The 20464-nt window shown below is 33.2% G+C and overlaps 1 protein-coding gene across 5 annotated transcripts in view; it reads left to right on the top strand.

The window, feature by feature from the left end:
• The window catches only part of LOC106883562 (chromodomain Y-like protein 2), a 188995-nt gene that overhangs the window by 20256 nt on the left and 148275 nt on the right, over positions 1 to 20464 (top strand). Inside the window, exon 2 of one of the 5 annotated variants that reach the window (XM_052967617.1) lies at positions 14437 to 14477. The exons of the other annotated variants lie outside the window; for them this stretch is intronic. The gene's annotated coding sequence lies outside the window, so the exon portion shown is untranslated. The remainder of the gene's footprint in view (positions 1 to 14436; positions 14478 to 20464) is intronic. 5 annotated transcript variants of the gene reach the window in all.

Here is a 20464-nt window from a genome sequence, read left to right as displayed (position 1 = left end):
CATGTCAAACTGTCCAACCCATGCCAGCATAGAAAGCAGATGTTAAATGATGATGATGATAATGTCTTTAAGTGTAATGGTGGCATTCATGATTTATTGGCCATGCAGTCTTTAGAAACAGCTTTGCTCTGTATAACTTGCTCTTATATTTTGTTAAAATATTACCATGTATGTAGGTAGGCAGTGGTTGGCAGATTCAATAGACAAAATTCCTTGAGATATCTGATTTTGTTGCTATAGAAGTTCAGATTATGTCTAGATTGATTTTACATTTCATTTTTTGGGGGTTGATAAAACATGTAGCAGTCAAATAATAACTAAGCTCTCCACCATTTCCATCAAACCACTACCTTCCTCTACATGACCATTTTAACGTTACTAATGATAATGATAATACTAGGGAATCCATAACAAATGAGATGGTTGTATTGAATGTATGTTGTGAGTTATTGTTTTAGCATTAGAGGGTCTTGTGCAGAATTTGTACGGCGCTTGGTAGTGTTACTTTTTGATTTGTGTGCCATACTAAGTCCCAGTTTAGTACTTAAATTTTTGTTTCATGTTCTTTTTTTTTTTTATTATTATGAACAAAAACATAAGTACCACACCAAAGCTTGCAATATTGCACACAACAAATTAATACTGCTGGGTAACATACAGATTCTGAACCATTTGTTATTAACACTAATCTCATTTGCATTATCTATTTTCATTAACTTGTTATCTAGTTTTTTGTTCTTGGATAATTATAATTAACCTATTTATGGTTGACATTTAGTAGGTAGGGATTGGAATGCCTGTCAGAATGCACTGATTTCTTCTGGTATCTTTTATTACAATATCTAGATTATATGTTTTTCTTTCTATGTCATTCTAAGCAGTGGATATGTTTTAGTTTTATTATGATGATATACAAGTGCATTACTGATTTTTCAACAACTAATGATGTTGATATCTCTTTCAATACAAACACAATTATGTGAGGACACCTGAATTTCTTGCAACCATTATTATCATTTTTGCTACTAGGCTTTTATGACATGCATTTGTTTATTCACTAGTGAGTGATGTGTCATGAAAGTGGAGACTTTGTCTGTCTGTCTATCTGTCTCCCCATCTAACTGTAGTGGTGCGAAGGCCCAAATGTTTAGAACTGAATCTGGCACTATGTACTTACTCCCCAAGGACACTTACTTGAAATGTAACTGTGAAGAATATGTTAATAGAAAGCTTATCTCCACTGCAGAGAATATGATGTTCCATAATGAAGGAGGAAAAGATACTTGTCAAGAGAGGATACTGGTGGGATCCAAGGGCTAGGAGATTGGCATCTGGTGATTGGTTTAGTTTTTTAATATTTGCACCTTTATATTATTGTTGACGAACACTGGAGGAATGTGTCTGCTTTTGTGGCATGTTTCTAGTGAATAAGAAGAGCTATGTTGTGAAAATTTGTGTAAAAGTGATTAATAGTTTGGTAGAAGCCTTGTAGGAATTAACCCTGAATTACTATTATGGGATCCCTTTTAATTCGATGAAATAGATAAGACAACATGGGTTTGGCACCTAGAATGCTTGAAAATTGATGGTGAACCTGTACCTGATTTGATATGGGTTTATTGTTTTATGGCTTAGTCAAAGGAAGAATGGTAGTGTCAGTGACCTATTGTAAGATCTCCAACACTGGTAGAGTAAAGGGAAGAAGAAACTATAATTTATGGATTGCTGCTGGAAGTCAATTGCCAAGTGTAAGCATATCTGCAAATAGGACATTCTCCTAAAAAGTTACTAACAAGACCATACCCTTGTCATATTTGCTGCTGGGCTCAGCTGTAGAATCACTTGCATGTATGTACTGCTAATATCATTTCCCTATCCAACATATACCCAGCAAGAAATTAGGTGCTTCTGTTTTTGTTTAACTTACTTGGTTGATTAATCAATTAATTAATTGTCTGCTTTGGTATCTAACAACTACTGAATTTTTTTATCATTGATTATTAAGCAAAATAAAAGAAGTTTCTTTTTTGTCTCTTTTTCCAAAATTTTTCTTTTTAATCAAGGTTTTTATTTTAAAAATATATTTTATAGCGGAAGAGATAAAAAAAAGGAAATAAATTACAAGATAAAGCAAATAACAGTAGAAAAACCTATACATAGCTACATAGTAAGATGCTTTTGTTTAATGCAATACATTTACTTACATAGATACAAGCCAAGAAAATATCTTTACAAATATTAGCAGCTGTAATATTTGTACAAAATATATTTAGTCTGTCTTTGTATACATTATTCTTTTGCATAGTACTGAGTCAAGTATTTCTTCCAGTCATGTAAAGAGTGAGTTGGGGTGTTTAACCATTTTGTTACCAAATTTCTTTTGAAATGTACTGCCTTTTGTTTCAGTTAATCTTGGAAATAAGAATTTAGTAAAATAACTTTGTCATTATGGATCTAGTGTTTGGAGCATAAAATGAAATTTTGATAGGTTTTAATTTAGATCACTTTAAACAGGAAGTTTATAGCATAGGACCAAGACTGGTCACAGCTGGGTTGGCATCGAAAGAGTTAAATATTTTCTGTTTTGACTTTTTAGGGTGTTGCCTTTTTTTCTATATTTTAGTCAGGAAGATAGGCAGTACCCTGGATTATTTACAGGATCCAAAACTGGTGAGAGGAATAGGTGGTGTCTTCAAATCAGCGACCTTGCCTGATTGCTTGTAACATTGTGGGCTTCCAGTTGTGTAGAGAGTCACTTTGCAGTTATATTTATCTACTCAAACATTTATACCTGAAAATATGTTCCTTTGTCATACCCAAACTGTTTCTTGATTTTGATTTTACGTCTGATAGATTATACCTGCAATATTTCCACTATTATGTTGACTAAGTTAATCAATTATTATTGAAAAAGTTCTGCTAGTCTTGCTGCTAGATAAATGAAGGTGTGTGGCCTAATTATGATGTTGATCTCATGATCTTCAAGTCATGGAGCCAATTCCTAGACCAGGCATGTTATGTCTTAGAGCATGGTACTTCATTTCATGTTGCTCTGGAGTACTCTGCTGGAAATAAGTACCAACTGACCACAGGTGCAGCCCCCCCCCCCCTCTCTCCATATTCAACTGTCTCATACTTGATGATCTATTGATTCAAATGTAGAAGGGCCAAGGGGAAATCCCATATCTGCTCATGATTTCATAGGCACCTAAAGCAATTTGCAAAAGCATGGTACTTTTAAATCATACTTGCTATACCTGACTGTTAGGTATTGAGTCCACAAAATCAAAATCAAATTTTCTCTTTTTACCTTTAACCCTTTAAGCATTTTCATAAGTTTGTCTTATATGTCCATACTTGTTTTCAGACTTTTAGTTTGTGCTTGTTTCTTACATTCTGGGTAATATAAAGCTTTCCTTTCATAAGTCCCTAGTTATGTGTGTGTATTCACACACATACATACATCTTCCCATCTGTGCCATGTCATTGTTTGCACACTTAAAGTGTGAAGCAATGTCAGTGTTTAACCTGATATGAAAGTATGTCTGGCTACTTTGTATAGCTTGTCATGAAAGTTTCATCTAACCCATACCAGCCTGAAAAATACAGAAGTAAAACAAAACAAATGCTTCTTCACAACTTTGAATCTTCTTATTTTGATAACTTAACTGTTTCTCTGCCTACCAAATTTCAAGTAAGGTTGAGATATCTATGACATTGCAATGAAATATCTTAAATATCTGATTAAGATGTCAAGATAGTTATTCTTGATTTCTTTTACTGCCTGTTTAAGCTTGTCTCTGTTTGTAGCTCTTCTAGAGCTCTAGTTAAGAAGTATGCTTTGAAATCATGTGGGTTTGTTGCTACTGTGCGGTGACTATTGGCTGGTATCTTCTACTACAGTCACAATTTCATCAATGCTTTGAGTTGTAAATAAAATTTAGTAGATGGAAACTGGAAGAAGTCTGTCATATATGTACATGCATGTATATGTTTGCATGAGTATGTATTCCACTTTGCTTTGACATGTAAATGCTGATTGTAAAGAAGCAGTCATTTGGTCATACAAATGGTGTCATTTGTATATGATTCTCTGTGAAATAATGTCTGGGTTGTTCACTGTTTTGATAGATTAGTGGAAATATTACCTTTGAAAAAGTTGTTTATTGGTGACAGGAGGAGCTTCCAGTCATGGAAAATACCTTCCTTGTCAAATTTAACACCTGATCCATGCAGGCTTGAAAAATGGATGTTAGAATCATGATAACAATGATGGTGATGATTATTGTGAGGATGATAATAATTTGCTTTCAGATTTTGAATTATTGTAATTTTGATTTCAAATTTCAACACAAGGCCAGCAATTTTGAGAGAGTGGGTAAGTTGATTACATCAATCCCAGTGCTGAGCTGGTACTTACTTCGCTGACCTTGGCAGAATTTGGACTCCAAACATAAAAACAGATGAAATGCTGCAAAGCATTTTACCTGGTGTTCAAACTATTCTGGCAGGTAGCTGCCTAAATTATAATCTTGACCTATCATCATCATCATCATGGTCATCATCATTTAATGTCAGTTGTCCATGCTGGCATGGATTGGACGGTTTGACCAGGACTGGCAAGCTGGAAGGCTGCACTAGACTCCAGTCTGATTTGACATAGTTTCTATGGCTCGATTCCCTTCCTAATGCCAACCACTCTGAAAGCATAATGGGTGCTTTTACATGCCGCTGGCACAGGTGTCATTTGCACGACTCTAGTATCTTCCACAACTGCGATTTTGCTTGGCTTGATGGGTCTTCTTCTTGAGCATGACATAATGCCAAAGGTCTCAATCATTGCCTCTGTGAGGCCCAACACTTGAAAGGAGCTCAGCCACTTTGCCTCCATGAGGCCCAATGCTTGAAAAGTGCCTTTTATATGCCACCGTCATGGGTGCCAGTTATGTGACACAAGCATCAGTCATGGCTATGATTTCACTTGGCTTGATGGGTCTTCTCAACCACAGCATATCACCAAAGGTCTCAGTCACTGCCTGTTGTCAAATTTTGCTTTTGTGAAGGCTGAGCAATCCAGACATTAATTGGATCTTTGTCGCTTGATGTTTGCAGGACATTTTGTATTAGCCAGTAGCTTTGTTGTTGTAGGTTTTTTTTTTGAGGTCAACATGTCTATAGTGTTTAGATTTGATGAGTTATAATTTCGAGTTTGTGTAGTTGCTGTTTTCTTAGAATGTAAGTAATTAGTTTGTCTATTGTTTTCTGAATCTTATATTATAAAAGAGAAACGGACTGTCTGTTCATCACAACATCTATTAGAAGGAAGGAAAGAAGCGGGGGTGGGGTGGTGGGGAGGATCAAAATATACATCACAACATATTTTGAAGAAAAGGAGGGGAAAAAGTTGTTGAGCGAGAGAGAGAGAGTGTGTGTGTGTGAAAGTTAGACAGACAGATAAATAGATAAGCAGGTAGTGTTGTCACCATAGCAACTAACATGTTTTGATTAAAAACACAAGAATTTTGAGTGAAAGTCTGTTAATGCAATGCAACATAGGTTAAAAAAAAAAAATTCCTTATATAACAATATAGATAATTATTTTGTGGTTTTGTGTGTCTGTATTTCTCTGTGTGTGTTACTGTATGTCTTTCAGCATAGAGACAACTCAACACAGTTTCAAAAAAAAAAAAAAAACCTTCATTATGTAACAGTATAGTTATTTTTTGGTTGTTTGTGTGTGTGTGTGTATTTCTGTCGGTATATCTTTCAACATTGAGACAATGCTACACATACTTTAAAAAGATGACTTTCACTATGACAGAGAGAGAGAGAGAGAGACAGAGACAGAGAGCCTGAAAGATAGACAGATAAGTGGACTTGTCACCATAGTAACTAACAAAACTTTCACTATAGAACTGTCCACTGTTAAAAGAATGTATATGCATGATTAACAAATATGTGTAGTAACAGGTAAAGACTTAGTACTTTATAATAGCAGTGAACAAGGTAAACTTGTTTCATTTTCAAATATCCTTTGTCCATAGCCATCTCAAGATGTTATCGGTTTAACATAAAAATAATGTTAGTACAATAACCTTTGCCCATACACTCAGGGAATTAGCTTTAGTTTGTTGGCTGATAACAAAATATAATTAGTCAACTCATTGCCAGTATTTGAAAAACGGATGTGAAATGATGAAGATGATAATGATGTTTAGATAAGAGCCTTAAGTTAACATTTATTTGCTTTATCATGTTGCTGCATGAATATTATTGGCAAAAATATAAATATATATAATGAAACAAATACACTGAATATAAATTCATGTAATGAAGCAAGAAGTTGTAAGAGCAATCCTTCAATTTTATGCTTTTTAAATAAATGATGTATTTGTTACACTAATACTGTGGTAATTTTATAAGTATTTTTTTCATGGAAATTAAAAACCAAAGCAAAAAAGAATTTGTCTATGATTGACAAGACATTTATTTCATCAGAAAATATACTTTGAAATGTATATTGTTGCATTTATCTAGTTAAAGGCTAGATTATAGTAGTGCAATAGAAAAGTTTGGTTGAGTTGATTAAAAAAATAAATAAAGAAACACAATCAGGGTATTCGTTAATGAAATAGTATGACTTTGTAAAAAACACAATAATAAATGAAAAAAGGTTCATGATGTAGTGATTATCTTAATGTATTAATAATTTATATTAAGTGCAGATTGGTTATTTGGTTAAGAAGTTTGCTTCACAACCATGTAGTTTCAGGTCAGTCAAAGCCTTGCTAGTGGACTTGATAGATGAAAGCTGAAAAACACTTGTGGTGTGTGTGTGTGAATGCGTGCTTGTGTTTGTGAGTGAGAAAGTGTGTTTGCACATGCATGCATGTTTGTATCTCCTTTACTTGACTTTGAGTACCAATTGTAAACAAGCTTCATTGTTATGCAAGCAGTGTCATTTATTTATAATCTTCTGTAAAAAAATGCTTAACCACTGTGCTGTTCCTGACTCAAAGGACTTGAAACATAAACTTGCTTGGAGCCAAGGTTACAGAAAGAACATCTGGCTGTTGGCAATCTGTCTTAATGAATTTTGTCTGGCCTATGCAAGTATGGGAAATTATATGTTGATGATGATGGTTATTATTGGTAGAATCATTAGAGTATCAGACTAAATGCTTTATATTCTAATCTTGCTGAGGTTTAATTTGCCTTTCATCATTCTGGGGCTGGTAGAACAAAGTATTGGGGTTGATATAATCAACTGTTCTCTTGCCCCTAAAGTTTGGGCTTCTATTTATGTCAGAAACAATAAATTTATGTTTATAATTTACTTGATGCATTTCCTGTTCTGTATAGAAATCAGCTGATAATAAAAGCTACTTAACATTTGCAAATTTAGAGGAAAATGAATTTGATACTTCCTTAATGATTACCAGTTCAGTTTGTAATGCAAGATGTATGGAAGACTTATTCATTTGTGGATCTTTGCTCATGAGAAATTTGCTAAAAGTTGATATCAGTAAAATATTCTATTGTGACTGGCGAGGGAATCACCTTGCAATACTACCTGTAAAAGAACTCCAGCTGTGTCTCACTTCTCCAGTTGATGTCTTGTCTGATAGCACTATTTCATGGTATACTGATAGAATCCTTCTGACCAACACTATATCAACTCTAGTGCACCCTAAGGTTCTGTTTTGTCCCTTACATTCTTCCCTCTCTATGTCAACAACCTATTTTCTTTCACCTACAACAATACACATTCATGTGCTGATAATACCATGCTTTAAGGTGGTGAGCTGGCAGTCATTAGCACGCTGGGTGAAATGCTTAGTGGTATTTCATCTGTCTTTACTCTCTGAGTTCAAATTTGTTCCTATGCAACCACACGCATGCACGCACGCACTCTACCTCATGCATTTCTCAAGCTCAAGAATTACAACTCATATTTCTCTAGTTAATATGGCCAGGCCTTACTATCAGCTCAAAGATCTAGTAAGCCAAAAAGGATAACCTTGAAATTAATATTTTTATATGACATATGTTGGAGGTCATCATCTTCAGAAAATGTTGGAATGAATGCTACTCCTTAGCATTAAGCTTCACTTCTAGGGGGTGGGGGGGTTGCTGCTATTTGGGAAGACAAGTCTTTCTGTCATTAGTGTCTTTGATTATATTCAGAAAAAAAGGTAATTCATAAGGGGTAAATTGTCCCTTAGTCCTTTAACATTCAGATTACTTTGCCAAATGTAATGCTTATTTATTTATATATTTTTTTAATTAATCAAGTATTAGCTTGTAGTTTCAAGATTGCATAAATGTGATTGCTTAATTTTTAGAATGACATTGCATGGTAGGATATAACTGGTTTAAATGCTAAAGGGTTAATGTAAGTCTTAAATCCCAATCAATCAGCTTGTTTTGGTTCTCTTCGCTTGTGTTACCCTGCTCTCTCACTGGGAATTTTTTGTTCTTTAGTACTCTTTATGTTCCTATATTTTATCACTGGACACTAACCATTACTATTTTTGTGCTCTTTAGTTTATGCCAATCAGATCTGTTAGGCAGAGACATGGTTAATCTAAAACACTGGATCTGGTGTTTCTGTTTAGGTTTTTTAATCAGCTGTCACATGCTACATGTTTGCTTGATCAGGGCTGACTTAGTGTTGCACAATAGCAACTTCTGCAATCTAAGAGTTCTAAGAATCATTATCATGTTCTTTCTTTACCAGTATACTGATAAAGCAAACCACAAGTGTTAAGTAAGTGGAGCACAAGATAGACTGATCAACCTGTATTATGTCAATAACTCCTCTCACTGGAACATAAGACAAGATTACAGTGGAAAGAGATTTTTGTTGTTATTTTGATAAAAATCAGACTTTTAGAGCAGGAGTCACTTAAGACCTATCTAGTTATCGTAGCATGCAATAATTTCCTCTCATTATACTAAATCACACTCAACCGAAGACAATTATTCTCATTAAGAACACTTGCCAATTATTAATAATTATATGTCATACTTAATTTTCTCTCACCACTTATATTTTCAGATGGCTTAAAAAAATTAAATCTCATAGAAACTCTAAAAGTTTTTATGACTAATTAATGTGTAAAAGAATCTAACAAAAAAAAACATGAAAAACCCAAGACAAAGAAACAATTTTAAGTAATTTGGAGAAAGTGCAGTTTTACTGTCTCAGTGGTAGTCTTGATTATTGAAAATTTTGCCCGGCGGATTCATTTTAGTATGGTTTAAAATGATTTTTCTTTGAAGCATGACTTTTTGCATTCTTTTTCTTCAGTACAGAGAATAAATAGACTGGAATCACTGTTGTTATGCTATCTCTTTCAACAAAGCACTGCATTTTGTCCCATAGTATTGTTGTTGTTGTTGGCACTCCGTCGCTTACGACGTCGAGGGTTCCAGTTGATCCGATCAACGGAACAGCCTGCTCGTGAAATTAACGTGCAAGTGGCTGAGCACTCCACAGACATGGGTACCCTTTAACGTAGTTCTCGGGGATATTAAGCGTGACACAGTGTGACAAGGCTGACCCTTTGAATTACAGGCACAACAGAAACAAGAAGTAAGAGTGAGAGAAAGTTGTGGTGAAAGAGTACAGCAGGGTTTGCCACCATCCCCTGCTGGAGCCTCGAGGAGCTTTAGGTGTTTTCGCTCAATAAACACTCACAACGCCCGGTCTGGGAATCGAAACCGCGATCCTATGACTGCGAGTCTGCTGCTCTAACCACTGGGCCATTGCGCCTCCACGTCCCATAGTATACCAATCAGTTAAAAGAAAAAAAAGTTGTCATTTTATTTATGCATGTAGCTAAAGGAAAGCTACAAAAAGGAAAATAAGAAATATATCTCAATGTATCTAAGTTTTAAGAATCATCAGTAATAAATGGAAAGTAATTGTTGGAATATATGTATGAAAAATGACCGTGTAATTCAGCATAAATACTTAAAAAGTATCTCCCTCATTTTTCTCCCTCCTGTGTGAGTTTGTTTACATATATTTTGAATAAATTATGCAGAGTATACTTATTCATCTATTTAAAATAACTGCTTCTATTTTTTGTTTTGCTGTATAGACTTAGACCATCTATATATAACCGGAGATTTGCACACTATAATATGGTCTTTTTCATCCTTGTTGTAGAGAGACCTACACTTCCCTCTTTGCTTCTGTGGAATATATGTGTAGAATTTTCACCTGTTAGCACATGTTACAGCTGTTTTTCTCAATCAAACATAATTCTGAAAATATTCTTATTTTCAGAATTATGTTTGATTGAGAAAAACAGCTGTAAACACTTAAAACAAAACAAAAACGATAATTACAGTATAATTTAAATTATTAATGAAGATTACTTGCATATTAAATAGTTAAAATGTTTCAGGAAGCATGTTGGAAATAAAAGGATTGAAGAAAAATGCAAAATAATGGTTTATACTCTTATCATATATTTCAATAATTTGAAAAATACCTCAAGCTAGCTCCATTCTACACTGATCTCAAATAATAAGACATTCAATTACCAACATACTGAGAGAAGGAATGTTGTAACATGTGCTAACTGGTGTTAATTACATCAACCAATCAGTATTATTCATTTTATACATATTATTGGTGTATGGATAGAGTTTATTAAGAAGGTTAGCTTCTTTAACTTTTAAATCTCCAATATTCTGTTCTGAGGATTTCATAGTGACTGTGATATTCTGATGTTTAATGCAGAAAATATTTATATGACTGTTTTCTTTAATATAAAATATACAGTTTTCAAATAGTGCTCCTGATGTAAAGTTCATTACATATATATTAAGCGTTAACAACATGTTGGCCCATAAAAATATACAGTAATCCCTGATCATATTGCAGTTCACCTATCGTGCACCCAGTACATCGTGGTTCACTTATCGCGCACTCAGTACATTGTGGTTCACCTATCATGCACTCAGTACATTGCTGTTCACCTATCGCACGCTCAATACATCGCAGATTTTTCTGGCTAATTTATGTAAATTTATATTCCGGACTCCTCAGTATATCACGGGTTTCTGCGGCCGATAGGTATTATATTTTTTTAGATTTTAATTATTTCTGTGGGAGGTTTTGGAATGTAACACCTTCAATAGTCAAGGGATTACTGTATCCTCAAATTTGAGTGGGCAGTTAGCTAGTTTGTATACTTTGTTGTAGTGTGTGGTTGACTTCCAGGCAAGCATTTTCCAAGTGAAGACCCATCAACAATCAACATGAACTGGTTGACTGATTTATCGAAATCATTCTGCACATGTTAACATTTGAAAAATAGCTGGTTCATTATTTCTGATTTGTGCAGAATGAAGCTAGCTTGTATACCTTCTATTTTTCTCTTGATAAGAGGTGTTTAAACCAAATCTGTTGAATTATAAAATGAAAGTGGAAACCATTGCTTCTATTTTGTTGTTGTTTTCACTCCTTTCTTTCTATCTTGCATTGTAGTGGCTTTCTGTTCTAAAACATCTTATTCTATTTTACAATGCAATACTATTCTGAATAAATAAATATTTTGGATCTTTTTTAAAACGGGGGCCACATTTTTCATTAACGAAACACTTTGAAACTTGAAACATTGGTAGAATGTGTCATATAAAACATCTTTTTCTCTTAGTCTTCTTAAAAAAAAAAAGAAATCCCTAAGTTATTCCATGTTAAAGTTGTCGTATTTCTGTAATTTCAACCAATCACTGACGTCCATTCAGCCGATATACATTAAGTCCCGACTACATAAACAAACGATTCTGAAACAATTCTATCGGTGATAGGGTTAGGGTTAGGGTAAAACAGCAAATTTAAAAAGAAAAAAGCAAATAAAACGAAGAAAAAGAAAAGAAAATGAAAAAAGCAAATAAAACGAAGCTATGGCTTAATCAGCCAAAGGAGTAAATGTAAACAACTGAATACTTGTCAGTGATTGGTTGAAATTATCGAAATAAGACAATTTTTTACATGAAATAAATTCTTTTTACATGAAATAAATTATAGATAAGTATACGAAGTTTGAAAGTCTTTCGGTACCAAAAACACTACGTAAAACATTAATGAAAAATGTGGCCCCCGTTTTAAAAAAGATCCAATATTTTCTCTATATAACAATTTTTCACGTGATAAAGAAACTTGGTTTATCATTTATAAACTGTTATTGACCCATTCCAGTTTATTAAGTTTATTATTCTTTTGTATATGGCATTTGAAAATTCCTTCTCCAGGTCTTTGACCTATTGGGGTTTCTATACGCGAAGAAGTAACTGGACTACGTACAGTAAGCTAAAGGTTAATGGATGTTGCCAATATTTAAGAAGCTTATCTAAAATAATCGAAGAGTAAATTAGCATTTACCAAGACATCATTAGGAATGTTCATTCAAGAAGTTGTTTTGTTATTCTGTATTATTTCTAGAATCAGTTTAAAAATAATTTTGTACATTAGGTATTTCAACATGATTCAAAATGTATTATTTAAAACATTTATAAACATTGGAATTAAGTATGTAACAAAGTTAGATTCAATCCATCATTAAATATTATGGCACACAAATACCAGAGATGCTTATTTTATAGTTCTTGTTTTGCTTAGCTATCGTCATTATTGTCATCATCATCACCATCATATACATGTTTGTCCATGCTTGCATGGGTTGGAAAAATGTCACTCTCACTATTTGCCACAGTCCAATACCATCTGGTACACATAGCAGTAGAGGAAAAAAACCCATCTAGCTCTATGTATTTAATGAACTTCTTGTCACCAACCTCTCTATGTATTGTGAATGGGTACACTTTATCATACCACTGGCGATACACAGGTTGTCCGTTTGAGATTAACAAATCTTCTTTACACTTTCTCTATTTGTTCCTTTGTTACTTTTGGCAAGGTTTTTGTATTGTGATGTCCTTATCACCAAATATTTTACAGCATTTTATTACGCTCCTAGCACTAGAGAGGTCCCTGTCGAAATTAAAGTATTCCCTCTACTTTGGTTTATCTCTTTTATGAAATTAAATTGTTTCCATTATAAATTACCCTGTAATTGAGTCATTTTTAATCATTCAAAATATACTTTCATCAATTAACTGTAATTATTTAACGTAAATTTTATAGTACCTAGAAAAGGTAAGATAGCAGTTATTCTATTGTGTAATTAATTATGTAGTCTCTTAGCAAGTGATAGATATGTATGTTGTTGTCCATCTGAAACTGATATTTGTAATATCCAACATATATAGTCACCTTTTTTTTCAGTTCACTTTTTCTCTTCATGATCCTGTGCTTGTTTATGTTATTAACTTTATATCTCTGCTGATTGTTTTCCTAAAAAGTTAACCATAAATATTTTTCTGGTGGAACAAATGATTATAGCTAATGATAATGCTATTTTAGTTCAATATTTTTAATACTATTTCAGTTCAAACAAAAATTTGCCATGATTCATAAAACCTATATTCTCTATTGTTTAACCCAAAATTAGTCCTGCTTTCTTAAAATCTAGACAGCCTATCCTAACCCTCTAAATCGTCATTAAATCTAACTCTTATCAATCCAATTTCGTGTTCACCTCTGTGCCAATAATTCTTTTTGACTCAGTACTATAAACATTTTAGATCATTGTTTCTATAATTGTAACATATAGGAAATGTTTGAATCTTTTTCTCATATCTGACCTATAGAAAACTAAGTAGAAGCACATTGATACCAAACTAATATAATTTGGCTCCTGTTTTCTATGTCTGCACTGTGAGAATATTCTTGAGGGTGTCTGTTATTCAATGACAACTCCAGAATTCTGTTTTAAAGGATTTCAAAGTTCAGTTTTTTGTCTTGGCATTCTGCAGATTTGTAAAGGAATATTATATTCTACTGTGGTGTGTTTGCTTGAATAAATATGAAATTAGTGATACTTAGTGTTAATCTAAAAACCACTTTAACAACTTGAACATTGTGACTAATCAATTTTTCATTAATTATGCTGATAAAACCTGATCGTGCTACTCCTAGAGTTGTGCCATTATTTATGGACTCTTATTAACCCTTTAGTGTTCAGATAACTCTGTTAAATGTAATACTTTTTCACTCAAATTGTTTTAAATTAATCATGCATTATCTTATAGCTTTGATGTTTCAATGATGTGATTGTTTATTTTGAGAATGTCAATGTAGGTTAAGTGTGAGAGGCTAGATATGGCCAGTTTAAATATAAAACATGTAGAATATCTTGGCCAGATATGGCCGGTTTAAACACTAAAGGGTTAAAGCTGCACAGCCACTGGCTTCAAAAGGACATTGCTTAACCCTGGTTTCATGTAAAGTCAGAGAAGAAATTCTATCATTGATAATGTATGCACACACATATATTTTCCTCTATTTTTGCATAGGTTTGATGGTTCTGCAAAGAACAAGTTATCTAGAGAACTATGTAAGTAGCTGCACTGATGCAATTGAGAGCAGATTTCCTATGGCAGTCCCAGTGTTGTGATAATCCTTTTGTTGTGATGAAGTGTGATACTTTGAGGCAAATAAATGAATGTCACTCTCACAAGATTGCAGTGCAATACATTCAGCATGTATCCATTTACATTACATGCTTATAGCTGTTTAATTGTTACTGCTACAAGCATGGGCCAAAGTCTTTCATATTCATTTTTTTTTCAGTTTGTGTTAACTTTTCTTGTTAGCTAACATTGTATATCTAATAAATTAAATTGTGAATCCTTTTTCATTCACTACTTTATAGAGCTTCAAACTTCTTACACATGCCTTGTATAGTACACTGAACTCCCACCTATTATTAACCCTTACCTGTATACTTTTCATGGAATAATTGCCATTTAAGTAACAAAACATGTAGCAAGTTGTTTGAACAATTGATAGTCTGCGGTGCATTGCTATTTTAGTGCACCTGATGTACCTAAAATTCTGCTTCACAAATCAGTGTGCCAAAAATTTCACTGCACGGTTTGTGTACCTATTATTTGCACTCATTATGCAGCATTACTTTCTTGCTTACTTAATTCTATACTAATCAAGGTCACTTCTCTGATGCTATGTATAATTGTTACTATCTTCAATTGATTAAAGTATCAAACATCTTTGATGTATTCTAGGTACTTTCTCGTAGAATATCACTAATGGCAGTCATATTGATTTTATCATATCAAACATTTAACGAGTCCTATTCTGACCATCTACCTTCTTTTCAGTTTGATTGATTAACAATATTGATCAGTTTTGATGTATGTCAGATTTATCCTCCATCCATCATATTATTGCTGTTTTGAATATAGTTTCTTTGTCAGTGTGAATAAGCCTGCGAGTCTTGAAAATTACAGAAAATTACTTGTGAAGCATTTTGTACATTAGTTTTGAAATAACATAGCTCTGATTAGGTTGGAAGGAAAATAGAACAAAACCATATAAGTTGCAATAATATATTTATGGAAGTGGTTATGTTCTTCACACTGTGGTTATGCTGATAATATAATTGATTAATATGTCTGCAGTATAATATTTTGAACTTGATGAATGCTAGTTACTCATGATATATGTAAGCAGAAATATAAGTTTGATCTCAGCATTTAACTGACTGGATAACTGAAAAGAAAATATTGCAAAGGTGAAAAGTTTGAGGATGTTTACCAGTTTCATGAATTTGCAACAGGAGCCAGTTGAAAAGGTTTAAAATTAAACTGCTTTATTCAAAGCTATAGCTGTGTTTTTTTTTTTTTACTTCAAATAAATTTAAGTCCAAGATTTGTTCCAACCAAATTTTAATTAAAATCTAACTGTTCTAGTAAATTTTATAAAATTGTTTTATAAAGTAAGTGTTTGCAATGTGATACTCAAATAATTTGTTAAAAAAGTTAGGAAAAGCTGAGTTAGTGGTTGTTATTATTTATTATTTTGAAATCCATAAGCTAACAATTAGTGCTATACAACATCAGTAGTGACAACCTTTCCAATAACTGTCATTAGCAGAACATTATTTGACAAGAAATGGTATGAAATCAATGCATTAGTTGGTTTAGGAATAACATTAAGATTTAATTGACTTGTTAATAGAAAGGTGTCAAAACAATCTTTTAATTATATTTCCTGCTAGTTGTATATGTTATGTAGAGTTCAGTCTCTTACATGTAACTCTTTGTTGTCGTTTAACCCCAGATTAGCCCTGGTCCAGCGAACATATGATCAAAGATATTCTTAGCTGTGGCCAATCTACTCTTTCTGTATTCCTAGGACTACATTAACCAATAAATCCTTCTTTTTTTAATTAATTAAAATAGTTGTGTGTGATTTGAAGAAATGTGGCTACTATTTCTTGCAGGTTTAGTGGCTATGTGGATATTTTGTTTCACAGGACAAAATAGCATTAATTGACTGGGTTGAGCAAATGTGATTATCACTGAGATCTTACAAATGTGTGGTAAATGGGGAAGGAGGATTACAAGTCCACAGTCTGCAGTATTATATCTGTAAGCAAGACATGATTCTAGTTTCTTATGCTAACCAACTTAGGAATTAGATTAGCCAGTCTAAAAAGTTTAACTCATGGATTGTATATGATTTTATCAGAAAGTGATATGATTTCTAACAATGTGCTTCAGAAATTATAAATATGCATTCATCTAAAGAATCACTAAGGCTCGAGTACTTTGCTCTATATTACTGTTGTAAGCAATCTCTCCTTCTTAACCACCACCTTTCTACATCTGACATCTTTCAACTTGAATTTTTTCTGTTCAAAGCAGTTGCATATTCTGTTTTGGAGTCATTAGAAATATTTTGTGTAATTTATCTTACATGTAGTCTTGTCATGCCATTTTCATCAAAGCTGGCTATGGAAATAGTGACTTCATTGTTCTGATTTTATATCATCAATACTAATTATTTGTAATTAACATATTCCATTTCTGTGAGAACAATGATTACTTATGTCTGTTTTATTTAATTGCTACTGTTTTAATATTAGATATTTTTGCTCCACATGGATCATTGTGAAATTGTAACATATTCTAGTAAAACATATAAATTGTACACACCTGACTTTCTTGGTTTCTCATAATTGGTTGGCATACATAACTCAGATGGTGCTCTTAGTTTGGATGGGGCCTAGGCCAAATACTGACTTAAGTTTTACGTGTGTGTGCGTGTGTGTGCGTGTGTGTGTGTGTGTAGATAGATAAATAGATAAAAACATCACCATTTTTTGTCTGTCTCCCAGGCTGGCCTGGGTTGGACAGTTTGGCTGGAGCTGGCAAACAAGAGGACTGTGGTAAGTTCTACCGTCTGCCCTTTTCGGGACTAGTTTATTTGAATTCTTATTATTGGGTAATTAATTTCATGTTATTACATAATTGACTTCACAATTTGGGTGTTCATAACTTATTGGGAATTCCTAAATACAAGATCCTGTGAAAGACAGTTCAGTATTCTCAATAAATGCACAAAAACTGTTTTAAGGGTTTTGTATTGTTGTGACTGGATTAGCGAAACAATTATGAGAACAGAACAAAGGGATAAGCCCCGCTTTCCCGGGAATTACCGGTATGTCAGCTAGTATATATATATATATATATATATATATGTATATACACACATACACACACACACACACACACACACTCACTCACACACTCGTGTCTAAGAATGAAAATTATCTAAAATTAGATTTAATACTTTTATGGATTATGAGTTTGGATCATTTTCGGTCATGAATTAAATTTGTTTTCTTTTAATTTTACTGTTTTGTGTTTCACTTATTAAAGATAACCACTTACTGATTAGATAAATCTTATGCTATGCTGGAAATATTTTCTCCACATCTTTAGTTGAAGTGTTTACATGTTGGATATATTTTATATAATGTAAAAAAAAAACACCATAAATATCTTATTGAAGAGTGAGTGTATGCACATATGCACACAAACACATGTGCACGCACACACACACACACATATATAGGTACAAGTGTGGCTGTGTTGTAGGGAGTTTGCTTTACAAGTACATGGTTTTAGGTAAAGTCCCAATGCAAAGCAGGTGTCTTCTAGTATAACTCTGGGCCAACCAAAGCCTTATTAGTGTATTTGGTAGATGGAAACTGAAAGAAGCCTGCTGAAAGCCAAGAAACATGTATTGTTGAGATTAAAGTCCATAAATGTATCATATTTTGGACACAGTGTACCATGGATCATCTTGATAGGAAGTGTGGAGGGGAAGAGATCAAGAGGTTGCCAAAGATAATTGTAGAATGACACCATCAAAGAATTGACTGGAAATGGGAATCTGGTTGATTGTATGCACGCAGGACAACACAGAGGTAAGTGGAGTGTCTTGGTAAGCCTACCCCTGCTCACAGGGAGGGCTTCCAGCTAATGATGGTCAACAACATTCCAGCTGTGATTAACCTCCTTGTTAAGGATATGATAGCTTGTTTCATATAGTTAAGGACATGATAACATGTTTCATATAATATGTCTTTGCTTTATATAAGAAAACAGTTGGGTATGATTTGAGGGAAATTTAGCTGCTATTTTTAGCAGGTTAGCTGATATTCTAGTGCTTCCTTCTTTGGCTTGTACAGTTCTTAGTTGTTTACAGTGACAGTTACACCATTACTTTTGCTGCAACTGGTGTAAAATTTCTCTCCATCTATATTCACTCGAGATAGCCTACTTATGTTTCCTTGAAAAAATTTCATGTTTTAGTTAAGAAGACTGTTAAAGAACAATCTTCTTAATTTTAAAGTTAACCAAATCTGTTTAGTTATTAGTTATGTAAGTTAGTCATGATAGAGTCTCAATATTGAAAATGTACTCAGTAGTGTAATGCTATCTTTCTTAATCATTTAAAAATATTTAGTCTAAAAAAAAAAAAAAAAAATTGCTAACAATCTTTGTGGTCTGTAATAATTACTTATTGAATTTGGATAGGAAATAAAGCCAAACTATAGAGCTGTTGAGATCTAATATTAATTTTTCAATTGAAAATTCTATCTATAGTTTACAATGTGTTCAAGCATTTATTTCTCGTTCTATTCACGTAAAATTCTGACTCATTGAAGTAGACGATATTTGATTTAAAAATATTCTGAAGAATTTTTCAATAGCACTTTATCATTGACTTGGTTTTTCTTTCTGCAAACTGCACATGTACTTCTCTCTTTCTTTTTCCCTCCTCTCTCTTCCTTTATTTTTGTTTGTTGGGCTGTGTATACTTAACATAAGGCAATGAGTTTTTGATGACAAGATACTATAACAAGTCTTGATGACAAGACATTTGAGTTATGTTGGTACTGGCCAGTCCTTTCAATTCTGTTTCCATCACCTGTAATGTAAATTGGCTTATCTCATTTAATGTATAATATCTCCAATTTCTTTCTCTTTTTTAAAAATTTTTTTGGTCTAAAACTTTATAATCAATAATTCTTGTTAATAATATAGAAGCCAATTCCAGAGTATTGTAGAAATTTCTTCTTAATGTGTACTTTTGATGTCTTTTATTTATTGCTTTTTATTTCAATATAGTGAATTTTGTGGCAGAAATTTAAAAATTTGACAATCATTCTCTTCAATAGATTCTGATACACTTCTGAAATTAATCTGTTCTTAGATTAAATTTGTTCATAAAAACAAACTACATGTTCCAAAGATAGGAAAATGTCAATATTTAGTTGGTTTTATTTCCCTTTTATAATTGACAGGTAACAAAATATGTTTTGCTGCTCCAAGAACTCCAGCCACATTAGAATTATCTTTGGAAATAATGGTCCATTTTTTTTTTCCATTCCAGTGTGGGTGAATTTTACAGATTTAGATATTTTTGTATAGTTTTTGATTGGGTATCATTTGTACTATTAAAGATTCTGCTGGGAAGTAGTAATGGAACTAGTCAACTACAAAGTGAATCAGATAGAATTATGTCTTCTTGAGGAGCACAACATCAAAGCTATAGCAGTTAAGTTTGAACTCCAGATCATATGGTCTGTACTCCAACACTCAAACTTCACAGTTTTGAGAACCATAAATTTTGAAGAATTATTGCATTATTATATTAGAGGATAAGTGTGTGTGTGTGTGTTTTCACATTACATTACCTGGGTTGCACTGACATTTGCTTGTCATGCACTTGGCAGTTTGATGTGCGACGATGACTGAAATTAAGTACCTTAATTGACAATTAGGTGCAGGAGTGGCTGTGTGGTAAGTAGCTTGCTTACCAACCACATGGTTCCAGGTTCAGTCCCACTGCGTGACACCTTGGGCAAGTGTCTTCTACTATAGTCTCGGGCCGACCAAAGCCTTGTGAGTGGATTTGGTAGATGGAAACTGAAAGAAGCCCGTTGTATATATGTATATGTATATATATATATGTGTGTTTGTGTGTCTGTGTTTGTCCCCCCCCCCC

Source organism: Octopus bimaculoides, chromosome 1, assembly GCF_001194135.2.
Source record: "Octopus bimaculoides isolate UCB-OBI-ISO-001 chromosome 1, ASM119413v2, whole genome shotgun sequence".
Lineage (NCBI taxonomy): Eukaryota > Metazoa > Mollusca > Cephalopoda > Octopoda > Octopodidae > Octopus > Octopus bimaculoides.
Note: the sequence above shows the minus strand (reverse complement) of the source record. Positions and strands in the feature narration are given on the sequence as shown.